The sequence below is a fragment of the Mesocricetus auratus genome, unplaced genomic scaffold (assembly GCF_017639785.1).
Source record: "Mesocricetus auratus isolate SY011 unplaced genomic scaffold, BCM_Maur_2.0 Super-Scaffold_100053, whole genome shotgun sequence".
Lineage (NCBI taxonomy): Eukaryota > Metazoa > Chordata > Mammalia > Rodentia > Cricetidae > Mesocricetus > Mesocricetus auratus.
Window position 1 is genome coordinate 3,386,754 of NW_024429230.1, and position 21,815 is coordinate 3,408,568.

A 21,815-nucleotide genomic window follows, 5' to 3' on the forward strand; every position below is an offset into this window, starting at 1 on the left:
AAGGGTGGCTAGTACAGAATCTTTCTGGTAATTCCACTTATGACACTGAATGAGGAGTGTTTATCATCATAAATCATTATAGTAAAGTCTGGGGATACTAGCAGCCATCTTTCTAACCACCAGTAGAGACCTTACCTGAGAAGGACACTGTCACACAGAGGGAGAATCCCAAGCATGTTTCAAATGAGGATAAACAGACTCAAACTGAAGAAATTTAATGTCTGATTATCATAAGATCTCAAACTCTTGCAACAAACATGACCCTGATATGCCAGCAAGGACACAGCAATGCTACAAAAAGCCAAATCCCAGGTAGCTGATGAGTTTGTAGGTATATAAACCAGGTTGCCACCTAAGACTGATTAAGGCCAATTTTGGCAGGAGTGATTCAACACTAAGACAAAGAAGTTGAAATCTAGTTTTCCCTTATTTCAACATATTACATATGTATGTATTACATATGTATGCATAGTAAATAGTATATATAGATGATCCTGAAAGTTCAACCAGGTGGGGTAAAAATATAGAAAGTGAACATAGGAATACACAGATACAATACACTGTTCGTATCACAAGGATTTGCCTGTGAACTTACTACATATTTCTTTTTCAAATGTATGTCATGCTCTTGCGGTTAATTGAATTAGGAGTGCTTTTAGACAAGTTTCTCAAATATCCACTTTGCCACTGGCACAAGTACATATGCCAACATTATGGTTTTCAACTTCTTGGGTTCCACCCAAACCATAGCTACTACTTTAATCACAAAGGTCATGGAAGATTCCTTTTCCGTGATCTGGTAGCCAGTAGCAGTCCCTCCCATCTCTTCCTCTCAGAAAAGAGCATCAGGGCTTGGAGACACTGGAGTCTCAGAGGTTAGATGATGTTTGCTATTCTTCCAGAGGACACAAGTTTGCTTTCCAGAACTCACACTGGGTAGCTCACAGCTACCTGTAACTGCAGATCTGGAGGATCTGATGTCCTCTTCTGGTCTCCATAGGCACCTTCACACATGTGACTCTGACTCTGTGTGCCTCTCTCTCTCTTTGTCTCTGCTTCTGTCTCTGTCTATGTGTCTCTGTCTCTGTCTCTCTCTCTCTCACACACACACACACAAATAAAAATAGCAAGGAATGAAGGCACGTACTTTTAATTGCAGCATTCAGGAGGCAGAGGCAGGCATATTTGTGTGAGTTTGAAGACAGCTTAGTCTTTGTAGTGAAATCAAGTCCAACCAAGGTTAAACAGTGAGACCTTAACTTAAAATATGAAAAAAATAATGACTCTTATAAAAGGAATAGAGGAAACACAAAAGCTGATGTATTACTCTCAATTTTTCTTCAAACTACTACATTTTCACATGGAGGAGAATCAGCCATGTCATCTCTATTTAATTTCTTGATCACGCATCTTTATGCATATTTTCATGGAATGACATGTACATGTTGTATGTGTCATGCCAGAGATGCTCCATACACAAGATGGCAGGAACCAAATCCAAGAGCACAGGCAAGATTCAGCTAGACCATAGAAGACTGTGTTAAACAAATGCAAAGATGACAGACTCTAATAATAAAGGTGCTAGTAGACTGTGCGTTGCCTGTTATCCCAGGCAGTGTTACCACAGAGTCAAATTAAGGGATGGAGAAAGTTAGATCAGTGTGTCACCTGAAATTTAAACATGCTCCAATATGCCACTTGAGCATAACAAAGAAGCACCTATAGACCCCCCTACGTTGGCATGGTACTGCATGAAGTCAGGGTGAAGGAGCAGTCCGCTGAAGTGGGAACTAATGGTCAAATCAGTGGTTAGCAGGCTGGACGCCTGGCATGTACTGGCTGAGAGGGGAGGCAGAGCAGATGTGGAAGGCCCTCCTGTCAGCGTCTGAGGGCAAAAGCTTCCCAAGTCTGGGGAAACCAGGTAGTGTCCTTTGAAGACTAGTCTCTTGTTGTTCCAGCAGGGCTTGATGTGGACAAGAATTGGAACACTTTACCCATCTTTCCTCAAGCCACCAGCATTATGAAGTTCCACATTAATTGCCAATTATTTTAAAATACTGTGTGAGGCGTATTTCTTGGAAAAGGAAAGTCAGGTAGTTATTCCCTTCCCGGCACTTTGGAAAATGAGGTTCTTCCTTGTGTTTGCTGTGACTTGAGTACGGCTGCTTCTTCCATACCCCCTCCTTTCACTGGCTGGCTCTGAACTCTGAGCTGCACCTGCACAGCAGCACAGCTGGCCCATGGCTACATCTGCCTTCTCTCCTGGAAACCTTCCAGTCACGGTATCTGGCTCACTTTTCTGCCTAGAACAATATTCCTCTACCATCCTTCTGCTCTCCTCCTACCTCTGTCTCACCATTTTAGGGGTAGAGACACCAACACCCAAAAAAGGAGCAGTTAGTCTGAGGTCTCATTAGCCTGTTCTTTGGGTTTCAGTGTGGGATGTTTGTTTTTGGGGGGATTTTGTATGATTTTTTTGTTTTAGAAATATCCTTTGTGAAGCCAGGTGTTGGTAGTGCACGCCTTTAATCCCAGCACTCGGGAGGCAGAGACAGGTGGATCTCTGTGAGTTGAGGCCAGCCTGGTCTACAGAGCAAGTGCCAAGACAGCCTCCAAAACAATACAGAGAAACCCTGTCTCGAAAAACAAAACAAGCAAGCAAACAAACAAACAAAAAACCCACAAGAAATATCCTTTGTGGATACTGAACAAATAAACCATCTCAGAGTGTATGAGGCCAATCCCAGGGGGCCAAACCCCCAGTCCAATCCCAGGGGTCAAACCCCTAGCATGTGGAGTTAGATAGAATCATGGGGTCTAATCTTGCCTCATGCATTCCTAGTCATGTGGCCCTAGTCCAGCTTTTTGCTACCCTGTGGATCACTACCCCATTAGAGGTCGCATATCAGATACTCTGCATTTCAAACATTAACCTTTCAATTCATAACAGCAGCAAAAGTACAGTGATGAAGTAGTAACAAAATAATTTTATGGTTGGGGTCACCACAACATGAGGAACTGTATTACAGAGCTGCAGCATTAGGAAGGTTGAGAACCACAGCCCTGGACAGTCAGATTCTGTCATTCCTGATTTAAAAGAGAAAGGGGCGGTAACGGACCCAATTTCACAGACTTGGCATACGGGCTGAGGATTAGAAATGTCAATACCCTCACGGTGCTTTGAGCCCTGTGTCTAGGTAGCACTCACTGCTACTAACAGGGAATTTTCCTTTTCATTCTGAAATGGAGGCCAGAGGGGTTTCCCTGAATGGTTTTGGAGTTAGAATGCGTGACCCCTTCTCTACACGCTGTATGAAGAGCTCTAGTTTTCGATTGTTGTCACCCAGTTGGCTGTGTTTTGCAAATTTGAGCATAGCTGGTGAGAGTGAAGTTCTGCTCAACAGCCTCACTCCTGGGCCTCCCTGCTTCCTGTTCCCAGTCCCTCTGGCCCTCCCTCTCAGGCTCCACCTCCTCTGTGCTCCCAGGCTGCCCTCTTGCCCACCTCTCCCTCTCTGCCCACCATTCCTCAGCTTCGCCTTGACGACTTCCCTGCTTCTCTTCCCTTCTCCCTCCCAAATACTTCCGGAACTACTTCAGTTGGTTTCTGGCCAAGCTTCTAAAAATGCCACCAAGACTCTGTGATATTTAAGAGCTCTGTATACCACCCTCAAACACTGACGGCGTTTAGCCCAAATGTGTACGCTAGTGAAATGTCAAGGAAATCAGGAAAAACAATGCAAATAAAACAGAAAGACTGTACTCCCTGAACCTGAAGTAGTTTCCCTGCTTGCTTCCGTGGGTGGCTTTATCATGCAGCTGTCCACAGAGCAGGGTGGGAGGCGCTGACCCCTGTGTTCCGGATACCCATGACAGCTGAGCGCCCATCAGAAGTGCAGTGGAGGCCGTATGCCGCAACGCATGACACTTCTGCGGTGGCGCTGCCAGCTTCTTGTTGACAGCACTGTGGTGATGCCACACATCTCTTCCTTGTTAACCATGGCAGCCAGTAGGTGTGAGCAGGGCTTTCTTAGGGGTCAGCATCCTCTCAGCCATCCCCCACACTTCCGTGCGTCCTGTGGGCTTCATCTTATCCCTGGACTCTCAGTGGAGCCAGGAAGCAAATACCTTCTCCAAGTCACCAGAGAAAATGGATCTGTTGGGTGCGGTGAGAGCTCCTAGTCTCCCGTGGGGTTGTGACTACACAGAGGGTCAGAAGACTTGGGTCCCCTTTATGTGCTCTCCTCTAACCTAAGAGTATTCTGGGGCTTATGGGAAGGGTCGCTCCCCCTTTTCTAAAATGCAAATCAAATTATGTTACCCATCCTTTGCCCATGAAAAGGTGACTCCCAGCAAAGCCAGAGGAGAGAAAGGATGTCATTTGCTTCCCCTTCCGGCCCCCCTGGTTTCTGTAAGTGTACACTTTCCCTCTCTGTGTCATTGAAGGGTTATTTATCGGTCCTGCTGACAGCAGCAGTAAATAGAGCAGGAGCTGTTTTACATCGATGACGAGAAGGCAAGCTCCATAACTCATCGTGCCCAATCACTCTTCTCCCTTCTTCTCTTCTGTATCTCATTACAGAGGCAGAAATTAATACACTTGGACAGAATAGAAACGAGTTCAGCCGCTCTTAAGGCTTTAGAAGGGAAGCAAGTGTCCTCAGTGGTTCTTTAAGAAAAACTGACAGATGGGTCGGAAGGTCGTCAGCAGGCACACCCTCGCCAAGGCCCATCAGCTGTGAACGCCCCCCCCCAGTGATAATAGACCAGAGGTGCAGCATACACTTGGCTTGACCTGAGATCTGGGGAGCAGCCTAAGCAAAGAGAGCCCTCCCAACCCCTCTTCCTAATCAGAGCTGCACAGCTGTAAGCCTGGGTATCCTAACATGCAGAACAAATATGGAGCATTTTCTCAGAATGTCTATTTTACTAAGATTTAGGGGACAAATGTGCATTAAAGTAAACAGGCATATACCTTAAAGTCGAATGTAAATGGACATGAATTTTAATGGGAAACTTCAAAAGAAATTTCCTTCACTCTTTCCATGAGCTTCTTGGGCCATGCTTCACACCCTGGATGACAGGCAATCACTTCACTCCAGCTGTGGGGACTTCTCTGAGGAAATACTCAACAACCTGGCTGCCTATTCATTCTGCTCCTCTGAAAGTTCAACCAGAACAGTGGGCCTAGAGTCTGCTTGAGAAGAAAGGGCTGCTGGGAATGCCTTCTAGGTGAATATACAATAGTGATGTAAAGAGTCTTTTCCAGGCCTACGTCTATGCTGGCTGAAGAGCAGGCTCATCACCATTTCCTTGCAAAACTGGTTCATATTCTATTAAATGGAAATCTTGACACCTGCTGGATCTTATGAACATGAACTACTGTTTCTTCTAAGGGAAACTTACATTATCAATATTCTAATATATGCTTTTATTTTGGCCCCACAAAAGCCCTGAATTGACATTGGTTCTGATGGCATTATTGAACAGGGGCATGTGAAAATATAACATGGCTCTATCATGTAAAATCACAGTTTATATCATTACTGATCACCTACTGACTGAATTATGCCTGGAAAATACAATAATACAACTGAAAGTTACATTTGATCTAAAGAACTTAATGTCTAACAGAGAGTTAATTTAGCCAAATACCCTCACTATACACCAATTAGATGGTTGAATATCCCAGTGAGATATGTACTGAGGCTCCATAATAACAATGAAAAGCAGATGAGCTTGTCAAATGCTTATAAAGGTCTACCATATGTCCAGCATGGTTCTACAACAATTTGGAGTTATCTTCAATAAATCTCATGACAAAAGTATATAATTAGTCTTCATTTTACAACTGGAAAAACAAGAATAGGAAGAAATCAGCTTCTTTTTAAATTATTTTTATTTACTCTGTGTGTGTATGTGTGTGCACGCATGTGTGGAAGTATGAGGACAATTTATGAGTATCAGTTACTTCCTTTTACCACAAGGGTCCTGGAAATACAAATCATGTCCTTAGACTTAGCAACAGCAGCCTGTGCCCACTGAAGCATTGAGACTTACCAACCAAGAAATTTGTTCAGTCTCCCAGACTTTATGCTGTTTGGATTTATGCTTGTTTGAGTTCAAAACAAATGAGTTTCTCCAGTGACCAGTGTTTATATGGTGAGGGAAGTACAAAAATTCCAGCTCCTCAGTCTCTTACCTACTGACATGTGAGGGACTCCAGATTGCTCCTTGAGCCTTAGTTTCCTCACCTCTAAATAAAGTGATTGCTCTCGATACTCTTGATCGGAGGAACCCAGAGGCATTGTGAAAAGGGAAGTGTGGAAGGGGTCCTGAAGTCTGCAAATGACTCTTATAGGTTTGAAGTTTGTACTAAGTGAGATTAAGGTGGACACCATCTAACCCCAAAGACGGTTTCTTTTGTCTCACTCACTGTGACACTTTTTAGATTGTATAAATATTAGATAGGGTGAAAAATCTCCAAACTCAGTGATTCGAAATAAGTTTTGAGGAGATACATGCATACATTTATAAAGTATGTGATAAATATGATCTACATTCATGTATACAGCATATACAATATGAATATACCATTATGCGTATATCCACAAAAACGTTTGTCATTATCAACATGTATCTTTCATCAGTCCACTCTTCTCTGCTATACCCAGAGCTTGGAAAAACTCCCCTCTTATTCCTTCCTTATCTTAAGTCTCTGCTTGCTTACCAGCTACTTCATGGTCCCTAACTTTGCTTAAAAGCATTTCTAATTTCTCACATTTAAAAGTGAATTGCCAAATGAAGTTTAATATGGAATGTTTTGTAGCAAGAAAACTAATGCCTTATTTCACGCCCCCCCAGCCCTGCTCTATGAATGCCAAAAGCATTGTAGACTCAAGCCTCATGAATAATGTATATTATCCAATTAAGTCAAATGCTGTTCAGTTTTTGTGACTGGTGTGCAATGCTAGTTCTAGCCTTAGTGTGGATACCATGGCCAGGGTACAGGCACACAGGGGTGGGGGGATAGGAATAGAGCTTGGAGTGGCAAGTGTGTGTGCATGTGTGCATGTATGACAGCTAAGCTCTGAAACCTGTAGCATGCTCATTATGCCCAGGAAGATAAAGTTCCCATGCCAAGTCCACAAAGAGATGTGAGAATATTCTCAACATTAAATAGAACTCATCTTAAATTCTGCACTCCCTGCCCCCAACCCTGCTCCTTAATAGCTTAGTTGTTGGTTGGTCACCCTGTCCCCTGCTGGCCAAACCATCAAGTCTAATTGGCCAGCTCCTTTCCTTTCCAAAGCTGAAATGCTTTCAGATGAGTGGACTCAAGAGGCCTCCCCTCTAAGGCCACAGCAGTGACTCTGCATAGCTCATTCTCGCCTTTCGGCTCAATTAATGTATACTCTCTCCCTCTCTCTCTCTCTCTCTCTCTCTCTCTCTCTCTCTCTCTCTCTCTCTCTCTCTCTCTCTCTCTCTCTCTCTCTCTCTCTCTCTGTCTGTCTCTCTCTCTCCCTCCCTGCCTCCCTCCCTCTATGTGTGTGTGTGCATGTGTGCATGCGTTAGAATATGGGCCCATGTGTCAGTACAGATGAATGTGTGAGCACACATACATGTGTGTGGATGTGGAGGCCTTGGCCATTGTTTCTCAGGTACCATGCTGTTGTTTTGTTCCATTTTCTTCTTTGAGACTGGCTTTCTCACTAGCCTAGACCTCACCAAATAGCCTAGGCTTGCTCAATGGCCATTGAGCCCCAGGGTCTCTGCCTCCCTAGTCAGGATTGCCAGCACATGTATCACACCTAGGGTTTATTTGAAACACACACACACACACACACACACGTGTTCTGGGGATCAAAGTCAAGTCCTCATACTTGCAAGACAAGCACCTTGCTACTGAGCCAATCCCCTCAGCTCTTTGCTGTTTCAACAAAGGGTCTTAATCATCCTCTTGATGCTACTGAATTAGCTGCATCTTGAAGTTGAGCTACCAAAACCATAGGCCAGGAGGACCTGATACCAAGACATAGCTATGACACACACAGATGGGGAAGGACAATCATTTCACACCTAGAACTTCATTTTCCTCATCAGAAATAAAAGATGGTAAGCAATTGTAGCCTGGATGGTTGCAGAACTAAAAGCCGAATTCTTGGTCCATGTGTGAGGTCCCATGTACATGTTAGTGATTATCCCCTTGGCTTTGTGTATATGCGCATGCTCACTTAAGCTTTTGAACTGGACTCATTCTTCAGGGTTTCCATTTGTAGCATTTAGTTGTGCCAAGTAGCAAAGCAATCCAGTGACTCCTTCCCAATCATGCCATCTAATAATGAATGCTGGAGACATAATTTTTGTGTGTGTGTGGGGGGGCTAAAACCTCTTCTTATAACTCAGGACTGACAAGTGCTGCCCTGCATCTCTCGATGGATCCAATTTAACACCAGAGGAAGCAGTGACTCAGACTAACTTAAATATCTCAAGACGAGTTTCACCTTTTCCTGGGAGGCCGTATCAGTTCAACTGCATAAGTGCAAATTTATTGAAAGTAGCTTGGTGCTTAGCTTTTCCCTATTGGCAGTAATGGAGTTGAAATTTATAGCAGGCTGATGAATTTCAGATAAGAGAACCATTACCTTACAACAACATTAAGGAAAAATATATAACTCCAATTGCTGAACCTGGAATGTGTATTGTTGAAATGAAGGGAGATGGATGATGGGAGCTGACATTTGCAGATGCAGTCCCTCTCCATCCTCACTGCGCTCGCCCAGGAGCTTGAAAGCATGGCATATTCAAGAAAGCGCTTGGGATAACGATGCTTTATAACAAAGTAGTAGGAAGAGGATATGATCTAAGGGAGAGAGATTTTTCTTTCTCTTTAGTAATATAATTGGAGGCATCTTTGGCAATGTGCCGAGGCTGTAGCATGGACTTGGGTCATTCATTTTTGGTACCTATAATATTTCTCTATTGTGGCCTATTTTCCTCAGAACAAGGCTTTGTCTTCCAGCAGGTTAGGACTCTAGCACCACAGAGGTTAAAACAAAGGATGCAAGGTCCTCAGAGAGGCTTGGAGAGACCTGGATTTCTGTTATCTTGAAGTTATATGGAAAATGGAAAAAGAGAGGAAACACTGCCACACGGTTACAAGAGTCCTGTCTGGTTTTTAAATGGTCACACCAAACAGATGAACTCTTTAAAAAAATAGGATACAGTTTTGCTGTGTATAGAATAAAAAACAGGGATTCCACAATAGAACACATGTCTGAGACTATGAAATGAACTTGAGAATTTTCCCCAATTCTCGTAAGCACTATGTGAAAGACCTCATTTAGAGAGGAAGTATTGAGGTCTTTTGTGGGTTTGTCTGTTTAGTTATGCTTTCTTTTTCCAGTAGGTTGTCAATGTGGAGATAAATTTGTGGGGTGTTGTATGTTCCTGAATACACACATTTATGTATGCCAATAGTGTACCTGTAGGCCAGAGGTCAGTTTCAAGTGTCTTCCTCTATAGTTTGCCACCTTATTTTATTTTTGGAACAGGATCTCCCACTGCAATTGGAGATCACACGAGCAAATTCCTGGGCTCTCCTGCCTGTCTCTGCCCCTCTCTTTGTGGTTACAAGCACATGCTGTCACAGTCAACACAGTTGCTGAGCATTGAAAAGCAGATACTCACACTAGCACATGGGTTACTTGACACACTAAACCATCAACCTAGCCCTGAGAGAAATTTTTTTAAGTTTAAGCAAATGCTAAGTGTATGCTGTGATGGATATGTCATTGAGTTTGAACTAATCATTCATATATGCATTTATGTGTCTTATGAAAGTGAATTTTGTATATATATATATATATCACCATACCACATAAATGCATTTAACTATTGTTTATTAATTTAAAGTAATGCGTTAAGAATAAGATGTGTTGAAGTTGGTTTCCCTTGGGTCTTACTCCTTATAGCTATGATATCCACAGGGTGCCTGGCAGGCTCACTGTGGAGGGATTCTCAGAGCTATTGTGCTCTACAGTTATTCTGTGGCTATCCAAGGGAGGGCACCCCCACTCAGGTTTCCCAGGAAATGTTTCTTTGGGTGATTGCTCTGTGGCCCTGTCTCAGCCTAGGGACACCAGCCATGTATTTTTCTGAGGTCAAGAAGAAAATGAGTGAGAGGATGATTCGTTTCTCTGCAGTCCCCTGACCCCCATCACTGAGCAGAGGAAGTCATGAAAATGCTGCTGTCAATTTGGACCCCAGGTTCTCGGATTTTTTTTTCCTCATCAAGACACCAGAGGCAGAGACTGGAGGGAAGAGATTTACCAAATCCTGTGTCCCCACTAATCCCTCATGCGAAGTTGCTTCTGTGTGGCTCAGACTCTGTTCTCCATCACCAGAGGAGGCCTGGCACTCAAAATGCAGTTAGTTTTAAAAGAGAAACCCCAGCTTGCTGCAAATAATAACAGGGGAATTTGTGTTGAATGAGACATTTACTCTGTGGTTATACACAGAGCAATTTTGCAAAGAAAGGGGGCTGAATTCAGTTGGCTACTCATTTCCTTCGAAAAGAACCGATTATTAATTGAAGCCAGCAAAGTCTGAGGGAACATAAAGAAGCAAGCAGCTTACTGCTTTACTGGCTGTTTTCTCAGCTAACAAATGGCTTTGGTGTGGCCCAAGCTTGGAAGGGTTGAGACTGTCCTTCTGGATTGAAGCAGTTGACTGTGGGTCCTTGTTACAAATAATAACTCAAAAGAGAGGCAGACAACATGGCCTTTAATTGAAAATAGTGTTTCAGATGCAAATGGCAACACAGTGACCAATGTGCCTCCCAGGGTGCCATTTGTGCTTTTCCTTTGGAGGCTCTGAAGTCCTATTAATAAGCTTGTGCATATGTACATGCTTGCACACATGTGCGCAGGTGTGAGTGCATGCAGAGGCCAGAGGCCGTTTTCATGTGACTTCCAAATTCCCTCTCCACCATTTGAGTCAGGCTCTTTGGTGGAACCTGGATTTTGTGGACACAGCTAGCAAGCCCCAGGGACCTTTCCGTTCCACCTCCCAGCCACCAGGCTCTGCTTCCATCCCTTGTCTTTTAAAGTACATTCTGGGGGTCAGAACTCAGGCCCTCATGCTTGTGGGGCAAGCATTTCAGTCCTGAGCTTCCCCTGAGCCCCATAAGTTTGTTTCATAGTGGGAAGTCAACAGACAACTTCAATGCTCCTGTAACTAAAACTAACAAGGCAGACTATCTCCACTTTTATGGACTAACACAATTTTTACAGAAGCAGAAAAACAGCAGATTATTTCATTCAGTTATCACCTCAGTTTTCTAAAGGCACTCAGACTCAGAGAAATGAACTGATTCTGGATCTCTTTTCTCCATCTGGGCTTACAGGACGTAGCATCATGGCACTTCTGGGTTACAAAGGGAGATTGCCATTTTTCCCCCTAGTCCCATTTTAATTTTTCTCAAAACTCATAAAATACCACGAGAGTGCTTTTTAATTTTTTTTCTGAAAACCAGGAAATCGTAAGATTGATAAATAGGTTAATGTGAACCTGATGGCTTGGTTAATTAATCACCGAGCTGAGGAACCACTGCAATTCATGTCAATTCAGACAATTTTCAGGCAATGATTTGAATCAATTGCTAATGAAATTGAGAAATTTAGGAGCTGCTTTCTGACTTTCCAGTGACAGGACTCATATTTAACTCAAGAGATGTGACAGTTAATGACAACATGAAAGTGCTATGAATTATTTTCCAGATCATGGGGAAATTACAGCATCTCCCCAATGAGATGGCGCTCAGCTCATCAGCCAGAAAATAAACAGCCTTAATCACAGGCTAAGAAAGCCACGATGCTGTTTAAGACCTCAGTTCCTTTTGAAATAAACAAAGACAATAATCCTTGGGAATAATGCAGTATTTCCTAACCCAGCCTTTAATACAGAGTGATGGATGAACTGAGTACAATTGACACTACTAGCAAAAGACTATAGGTGGAAATCACTGTGGATAGCTATTCTATCCAATTACTTTAAGACAGTGGTTCTCTACCTCCCTGATGTTGCCATCCCTTAATACAGTCCTTCACATTGTGGTGACCTCAGTCATAAAATTACTTTCATTGCTACTTCATAAATACAATTTTGCTACTGTTATGAGTCTTGATGTAAATATCTGATGTGGCGGTAGGTGGTCCTCAAAGGGATTACAACCCACAGGCTGAGAGCCACTGCTTTAAGCCCTTGAGATAGACGAGGCTTCGTTTTCCACCCCTACTTCAGTTGAGCCTCCCAGCCTTTTGTGTGTGTTACATATTGTTCTGTAACTTACCATTCCAAGTTAGACTTTTAAGTTAATTTAAAGTTACATCCAGATATAACAAGACAGTTATTGTGTACTAATTAAATATCAATGGCAAGTGTGCTGATCAATATTTAATCTAATTAAGGTATACATAAGGCAAACGGCACTGTGTAATTAACTCAAAACGGCATCAGCAATCCATGCATGTTTAAATTTTTTATTAATATGTTTGTTAAGAATTTTTAGATCATGCTGTTTTATGGGCTTGCTTGAGAGATATAAAATGAAAATGTTTGTCAAGATGCTACTAGAGCGACTACTAGATGCAGTTTTTAATTATCTTAACAGTTCTTAAGGCTCCTGAATGGATCTCAGACCCTCAGTAAGGATGAAGGATGCTTCTGCCATGAACAAGAGTCCACACAAACAGCCATCTTGATATGGTCTTCTAGAAAGAAAGAGGGGGGCAGGAAGGAAGGAAGGAAGAAGGAGAGAAAGAAAGACAGACAGACAGAAAGAAAGAAAGAACATTGCAGAGTTCCTTTGCTGTTTTGCAAGTATAATACAAAAGAGGCTGATGCATACAAGAGATTCAAATTAGCTTCAGTATTGTGTGAGATAATTCTTTGAAGAGTGAGACAAAAAGTGTTGAGTAATAAATATCACAGGATTTCTCTAACATGGGATTTTAATATGGTAGCTTAACAAACTCCCATGAAATCACAAGTTAATAGAGATTAATTGTGGTGAGAGAATCCTTCTCTTAACTAAGGCTGCACTTGTTTGGTGTTGTTTACAGAGTCCCACAAACTGATTGTAAGTTCAAGCCCTGGAACAGGCAGAGGGCACAGGCAATGACATGAGCAGGAACATGAAGCCTACCTTAGTACTCAGGAAACCAATGTGAAGGACAAACCCAATGTCACAAACTTTGTAGAGTTGTTTCTTGGAAGTTTTGCAGTCCTGTTCCATTGATGCACTTGAACCAGACAGACAGCATAAAGTTATCCATTGCAAATGCAGGGAGATGTGTTTGGATACTCTCTCTGGCCCCTGTAGCTACTGGAATCTCCAAACAATGACATTTTGTATATACAAACCAATATAGAGAGAAATTTGGTAAAATAGTGACTTTATTTCAGACTTGAGTTGCCTCCTTCAATCTTAGCATTTTCTCGTTGAAAGAATATAAGAAGATCCTAGGGCAATTTGCTGTCCTCAGTCATGCCTAGTATGTATATTTTGCCTAAGTGTGGGACTGACATTTCTATGTTCTTATCTCTGTGAATGAGGAGGTGAGGATAACTCATACTCTCATTCCCCCTCATGCCTTTGAGTGATGGAAGGAGGGTTCAGCCATCGTAGATTATATACATCACATATTTTCTCCTCTCTCTTCAGGAGGGCTGCAAATGCTGAAGATGACAGTTATGGGAGATGGAAAAGTCATAAAATGTATGAAGTAAAGATCCTACCACTGGACGCAAAGTTCTTTAAATACTCCCGTGTGACTGTGTTGGTAATGAAGCCATGGAGAGGTGCAATGCAAGTTAACGAGGATGGCTGGGAGGGATTTCTCCACCTCCGGCTTTTCAACACTCTGATGCTTAACAATATCTTGAATCCTTCCAGCAGCATCAGGTAAACAGGCCGGCTTCCCGGCCTGTGCTCCAGTGCCTGCAGATCTCCTGGGACCTGCACAGAGCTCACAATCCCGGCGGGAGCCAAGCACCCCAGACTCTGGATCTTCGCTCCCACCAACGAGACCAGGAAAGGAGAGGAGGCTGGGAGTCCAGGGAAGTGGCGGTTCTTCCAGCAGCATCAGGTAAACAGGCCGGCTTCCCGGCCTGTGCTCCAGTGCCTGCAGATCGCCTGGGACCTGCACAGAGCTCCCAATCCCGGCGGGAGCCAAGTACCCAGACCCCAGGTCTTCTCTCCCACCAACGAGACCAGGAAACCAGAGGACCCAGGGAGACCAGGGGAGTAGCTGTTCTGGATCAAGTACAACAGGACCCAGCATAGGGTCCAGGGGACCAGGTAAGAGGATAAGCGCCCCAGATTCCTGTTCTTCTTCTCCACCCACGGGACCAGCATTTGGACAAGGAATAGAAGAACCACCAGATTATTGGACTTGCTAGCACCCACCAAAAGGGAACTCTGGTCCCCAGACCAGTAAGGAGCTCTTTCTGCACCCACTAGAAGAAGAGATGGGAAAGAGACAATACAAAAACACAGTCAGCAACAGAAAAACAAATATGACACCGCCAGATTCTAGAGACTCCACACCAGCAAGACCCCAACATTCCAATGCGGACGAAGCAGAAGAGAACGACCTTAAAAGCACTTTCATGAAAATGATAGAGGCCCTAAAAGAGGATATTGGAAAATCCCTCAAAGAAATGGAAGAAAAAACAAACCAAAAAATGCAAGAATTGGAAGAAAAAACAAACCAAAAAAGGCAGAAAATGGAAGAAGAGATGAAGCAAAAAATGCAAGAAATGGAAGAAAAAACAAAGCAAAAAATGCAAGAATTGGAAGAAGAATCATACCAAAAAAGGCAGGAAATGGAAGAAGAAACAAAGCAAAAAATGCAAGAAATGGTAGAAAAAAACAAAGCAAAAAATGAAAAAAATGGAAGAAGAAACAAACCAAAAGAGGCAGGAAATGGAAGAAGAAACAAAGCACAAAATGCGAGAAATGGAACAAAAAACAAACCAAAAAATGCAAGAAATGGAAGAAAGAACAAACCAAAAAATTCATAAAAGGCAACAAACGGACAAACAGATAAACAGAAAATTGCAAGAAGCAATGCAAACACTGCAAGGGTTGAAAACTGAAATAGAGTCATTAAAAAAAACACAATCTGAAGAAAGGCAGAAAATAGAAAAGCTGGACAAACAGACAGGCACTACCAATACAAGCATTACCAACAGAATAGAAGAGATGGAAGAAAGAATATCAAGTGTTGAAGATACGCTAGGAGAAATGGATTTATCAACCAAAGAAAACCTTAAATCCAACAAATCCTTAACACAAAACATCCAGGAAATATGGGACACCATGAAAAGACCAAACCTAAGAATAATAGGTATAGAAGAAGGAGAAGAAATCCAGCTCAAAGGGGCAGAAGGCATATTCAACAAAATCATAGAAGAAAACTTTCCCAACCTTAAGAAAGACATGCCAATGAAGGTACAAGAAGCCTACAGAACACCAAATAGAGTGGACCACAAAAAAAATCCCTCGCCACATAATAATCAAGACCCCAAACATACAGAATAAAGAAAGAATATTAAGAGCAGCTAAGGAAAAAGGTCAAGTAACATATAAAGGCAGACCTATCAGAATTACACCTGATTTCTCCATGGAAACGCTGAAAGCCAGAAGGTCCTGGATAGATATTCTACCTACACTAAGAGACTACGGATGCCAGCCCAGACTACTATACCCGGCAAAGCTCTCAATCACTATAGACGGAGAAAACAAGATATTCCATGACAAAACTAGATTCAAGCAATATGTGTCCACTAACCCAGCCCTACAGAAAATTTTGGAAGGAAAACTCCAACCCAAGGAAGCTAACTACAACCAGAAAAACATAAGCATTAGAGAATCTCTCTCTACCAACAGCCAAAAGAACAAAGGGGTGAAACTCCACACATAATTCCACCAACAACAACCATCGCAAATCGAAGAAGGATGAGCAATCATTGGTCATTAATATCCCTCAATATTAATGGCCTTAACTCACCCATAAAAAGACACAGACTAGCAGATTGGATTCGAAGACAGAACCCTTCCTTCTGCTGCATACAGGAAACATACCTCACCCTTAAAGACAGACATTACCTGAGAATTAAAGGTTGGGAAAAAAATTTTCAATCGAATGGACCCAAGAAACAAGCCGGGGTAGCAATCCTAATATCTAACAAACTAGACTTTAAAATAAAATCAATCAAAAGAGATGAAGGAGGTCATTACATACTCATCACAGGTGAAACCCACCAAGATGAAGTGTCTATCCTGAACATCTATGCCCCAAATACAAAGGCATCCACATTCATTAAAGAAACATTATTAGAACTTAAATCTCATCTAAAGCCCCACACAGTTATAGTGGGAGATTTCAACACACCACTCTCACCACTAGACAGGAATACCAAACAGAAACTCAACAAAGAAGCAAAAGGGCTAATAGAAGTAATGACCCAACTGGGATTAACAGATATCTATAGAACATTTCATCCACATAAAAAAGAATATACCTTCTTCTCACCACCACATGTAACCTTCTCAAAAATCGACCACATACTTGGCAACATATCAAACCTCAGCAGCTACAAAAAAATTGGAATAACTCCATGCATCTTATCAGACCACCATGCTTTAAAATTAGAATTCAACAACAACACAAATTGCAGAAAACCTACAAACTCATGGAAATTGAATAATGCTCAACTGCACCATCCCTGGGTCAAAGAGGAAATAAAAAAGAAATTAAAGACTTCCTCGAATTCAATGAGAATGAAGACACAACATACCCAAACCTATGGGACACTTTGAAAGCAGTGCTACGGGGGAAGTTCATAGCGCTAAATGCTCACATGAAGAAACAGGAGAACAGTTATACCAGAGAATTAACATCACAGCTGAAAGCTCTAGAACACAAAGAAGCACACTCCCCCAGGAGGAGTAGACGCCAGGAAATAATCAAATTGAGGGCTGAAATCAATAAAGTAGAAACCAGGAAAACAATACAAAGAATCAACGCAACGAAGAGTTGGTTCTTTGAGAAAATCAACAAGATAGACAAACCTTTGTCCAAACTTACCAAACAGCAGAGTGTGAACATGCAAATTAACAAAATTAGAAATGAAAAGGGGGACATAACAACAGACTCTGAGGAAATCCAGAGAATGATTAGGTCATACTTTGAAAACCTGTACTCCACAAAATTCGAAAATTTAAAGGAAATGGATGACTTCCTGGACAGCTATCAATTGCCAAAACTAAATCAAGAACAGATAAGCAATTTAAATAGACCTATAACCCCTATGGAAATAGAAGCTGTCATCAAAAGTCTCCCAACCAAAAAAGCCCAGGTCCAGATGGCCTCAGTGCAGAATTCTACCAGAAATTCAAAGAACAGCTTATACCAATTCTTCTCAAAGTGTTCCACACAATAGAAGCAGAAGGGTCTTTGCCAAACTCTTTCTATGAGGCTTCAATAACCTTGATCCCCAAGCCACACAAAGATACAACTAAGAAAGAGAACTTCAGACCAATATCCCTCATGAACATTGATGCAAAAATACTCAATAAAATACTGGCAAATCGGATCCAAGAACACATCAAAACAATCATTCACCACGATCAAGTAGGTTTCATCCCAGGAATGCAGGGATGGTTCAACATACGAAAATCCATCAATGTAATCCACCATATAAACAAGCTGAAAAACAAAAATCACATGATCATCTCACTAGATGCTGAAAAAGCCTTTGACAAAATCCAACACCCCTTCATGATAAAGGTCTTGGAGAGATCTGGGATAACAGGGACATACTTAAACATAATGAAAGCTATATACAGTAAACCAACAGCCAACATCAAACTAAATGGACAGAAACTCAACGCAATTCCGCTAAAATCAGGAACAAAACAAGGCTGTCCACTCTCTCCATACCTTTTCAACATGGTACTTGAAGTTCTAGCTATTGCCATACGACAACAAAGGGGGATCAAGGGGATACAAATTGGGAAGGAAGAGGTCAAACTTTCACTGTTTGCAGACGATATGATAGTTTACATCAATGACCCAAAGAACTCTACCAGGGAACTCTTACAGCTGATTAACACCTTCAGCAAAGTGGCAGGCTACAAGATCAACTCAAGAAAATCAGTAGCCCTACTATATACAGATGATAAAAGGGCTGAAAGAGAAATCAGAGAAACATCACCCTTTACAATTGCCACAAACAACATAAAATACCTTGGGGTAACGCTAACCAAACAAGTGAAAGACCTGTATTGTAAGAACTTTGAATCTTTAAAGAAAGAAATTAAAGAAGCCCTCAGAAAATGGAAAGACCTCCCATGCTCTTGGATAGGTAGGATCAATGTAGTAAAAATGGCAATCCTGCCAAAAGCAATCTACAGATTCAATGCAATCCCCATTAAAATCCCAGCACAGTTCTTCACAGACCTTGAAAGAACAATAATCAATTTTGTATGGAAAAACAAAAGACCCAGGATAGCCAAAACAACCCTGTTCAACAAGGCAACGTCCGGAGGCATCACCATCCCTGACCTCAAGCTCTATTATAGAGCTATAGTCCTGAAAACAGCTTGGTATTGGCACAAAAATAGACAGGTAGACCAATGGAATCGAATTGAAAACCCGGGTATTAACCCACACACTTACAAACATCTGATCTTTGACAAAGAAGCTAAAAATATACAATGGAATAAAGAAAGCATCTTCAACAAATGGTGCTGGCATAATTGGAGACTGGCATGTAGAAGAATGCAGATTGACCCATGTCTATCGCCATACACAAAACTTAAGTCCAAATGGATCAAAGACCTCAACATAAATCCAGCCACACTGAACCTCTTAGAAGAGAAAGTGGGCGGTACCCTTGAACGAATTGGTACAGGAGACAGCTTCCTGAACATAACACCAGTAGCACAGGCAGTAAGATCAACAATTAATAAATGGGACCTACTGAAACTGAGAAGCTTCTGTAAGGCAAAGGACACAGTCAGCAAGACAAAAAGGCAGCCCACAGAATGGGAAAAAATATTCACTAATTCCACATCTGACAGAGGGTTGATCTCCAAAATTTACAAAGAACTCAAGAAGCAAGTCTCCAAAACACCAAAGGACCCTATTAAAAAGTGGGCTGCAGAACTAAATAGAGAGTTTTCAATAGAGGAGTCTAAAATGGCTGAGAGGCACTTGAGAAAGTGCTCAACATCCTTAGCCATCCGGGAAAAGCAAATCAAAACAACTCTGAGATACCATCTCACCCCTGTCAGAATGGCTAAAATCAAAAACACCAATGACAATTTATGCTGGAGAGGATGTGGTGAAAGGGGGACACTCCTCCATTGCTGGTGGGAGTGCCAACTGGTTCAGCCACTTTGGAAATCAGTGTGGAGATTCCTCAGAAAAATGGGAATAAACCTACCACAAGACCCAGCAACTCCACTCTTAGGCATATATCCAAAAGATGCCCATTCATACAACAAAGATGTCTGTTCCACTATGTTCATAGCAGCTTTATTTGTAATTGCCAGAACGTGGAAGCAACCTAGATGTCCCTCACCTGAAGAGTGGATAGAGAAAATGTGGTACATCTACACAATGGAGTACTATTCAGCAGAAAAAAATAATCGAATCATGAGATTCGCAGGCAAATGGATGACACTAGAAGAAACCATCCTGAGTGAGGTAACCCAGTCACAAAAAGAGAAACATGGCATGTACTCTCTCATATATGGATTTTAGACATAGATCTGGGGAGTGCCAGCCTACAATCCTATGGCCAGAGAGTCTGGGAAACAGAAACTTTATTTAGTGGCTGATCGAAGAAGAGGCAGACTCCCTTGGTTAAGTACTGAGCTGAACTCAAGAAAGCCAGTAACAGAGAGGGAGGACTGATGATCAAAGGGATTAAGACTGGGCTTGTTTAACCCCCAGAAACAGCTGACCAGACAAAGGTTAACTCTTGAATCCCAGGCATTAGCCTGGGAAGCCAGCATGGGACTGATCAAGACTCCCTGAATCTGGGTGTCAGTGAAGAGGCCTAGGGAATCTATTGAGCATTGGGCACAGATCAGTACCCATCCAGAGTATACACACGGACTTTGGACTCCCATAGAACAATGTGAGGTGCACTCTCACCCTGAACTCTTGGGGAAGGGTCTAGGCCCTGCCCTATATGAAATGACACACTATGCACACCCCCATGGAGGGCCTCACCCTCCCTGGAGAAATGAGGGGATAACGGGGGGGGAGGGCACGGAAGGAAGGGAGGGAATGGGAGAGGGACCTGGAACTGACTTGTGAAGCAACCTTGTTTCTTATCTAAATTTAAACTGGAAAATAAAATTAAAAAAATATCTTGAATCAACAATTGGTCTTGTGTTACCAACCCTTTATAGATAGATGACTTTTAGACCTAAGCCACTGCTAAGATCAAGTAAGAAGACAGCCCACAAAGGCCTTAGTTAACTAGATTCCTGACTGAGCTCAGTGTGGGAGTGACCTGGCTGGATAGTTAGGGGAGATCAGCCTCAGAGCAAAGGGGAGCCTGAGTGGGAAGGACAGAGGGACAGAGGGAGAAGAAAGGTCTGCCTCAGATTTACCACAGACACCTTACCCTGTCCACTCATAGAAATGACATGATTAGTCGGGCGTTGGTGGCACACGCCTTTTAATTCCCACACTTGGGAGGCAAAGGCAGAGGCAGGTGGATCTCTGTGAGTTTGAGGTCAGCCTGGTCTACAGAGTGAGTTTCAGGACAGGCTCCGAAGTAATACAGAGAAACCCTGTCTCGAAAAACCAATAAATAAATAAATAAATAAATAAATAACATGATTAAAACACTAAAACTTTATTGCTTTTTAATATCAAAACCAAAAGAAATGCTAAAGAGCTTTTGCAGTATAGGATAAATATTTAAAATTAAAAAGGAAATAAAATAAGTCTTGGTCTGAAGCAAAATGCACAAGTAGTACTTAAGGGAGTCTCTCAAGATAGTGACTTTTGAGTTTCTTACAACAAAACTCTTCTAACTGACCTGTTACCTCACTCAGTATTTCCCTCCAAAGGATAACTGGATTTTTATTTTCCTGGACTTTCCTCCCTCCCTGCCTGCCTTCTTGTTATTGACACCCTACTATAAAGTGAGAAGCTGTCTTTAAATTGTGTAACCCAGGTTGCCTTCCCACTCACAGTTCTCCTGCCTCAGATTCTAGAGTGTTTGTATTGCAGGCGTGTATAAGCACACATGGTTAAAATATTTACTTCCTATCATTAGCTTTATTAAGATGTATTTTACATACAAAAGAAATAATCAACTTGAAAACAACAATATAAGATATTGGTATAAATATCATGGATGTCTTAAAGTAGGTAGGTAGGTACAAAGATGATTTTAAAAGTAGGAAGGAAATGAAGGATGGAATGAAGGAAGGAAGAAACAAAGAAAGAAAAAACAAAGGAAGGAAAAGAGGCAGGCAAGCAGGAAGGAAGGGAGGAGGGAGGGAAGGAGGGGAGATGAGGAAGGAATGAAGAAGGAAAGAACAAAGGGAAGGGAGAAAACCACTATACTGACAATGACTAAGATCCACCATAATTCCATTACCCAAAGGAATATTCCAGTTCCCTCCCACAAAGGTTCACTCTCGCTCCTTTCCTACCAGTCCAAACCTAAAACAACACTAAATGACTAGCTATTGTAGTTTCTAGGGTTTTATTTCCATG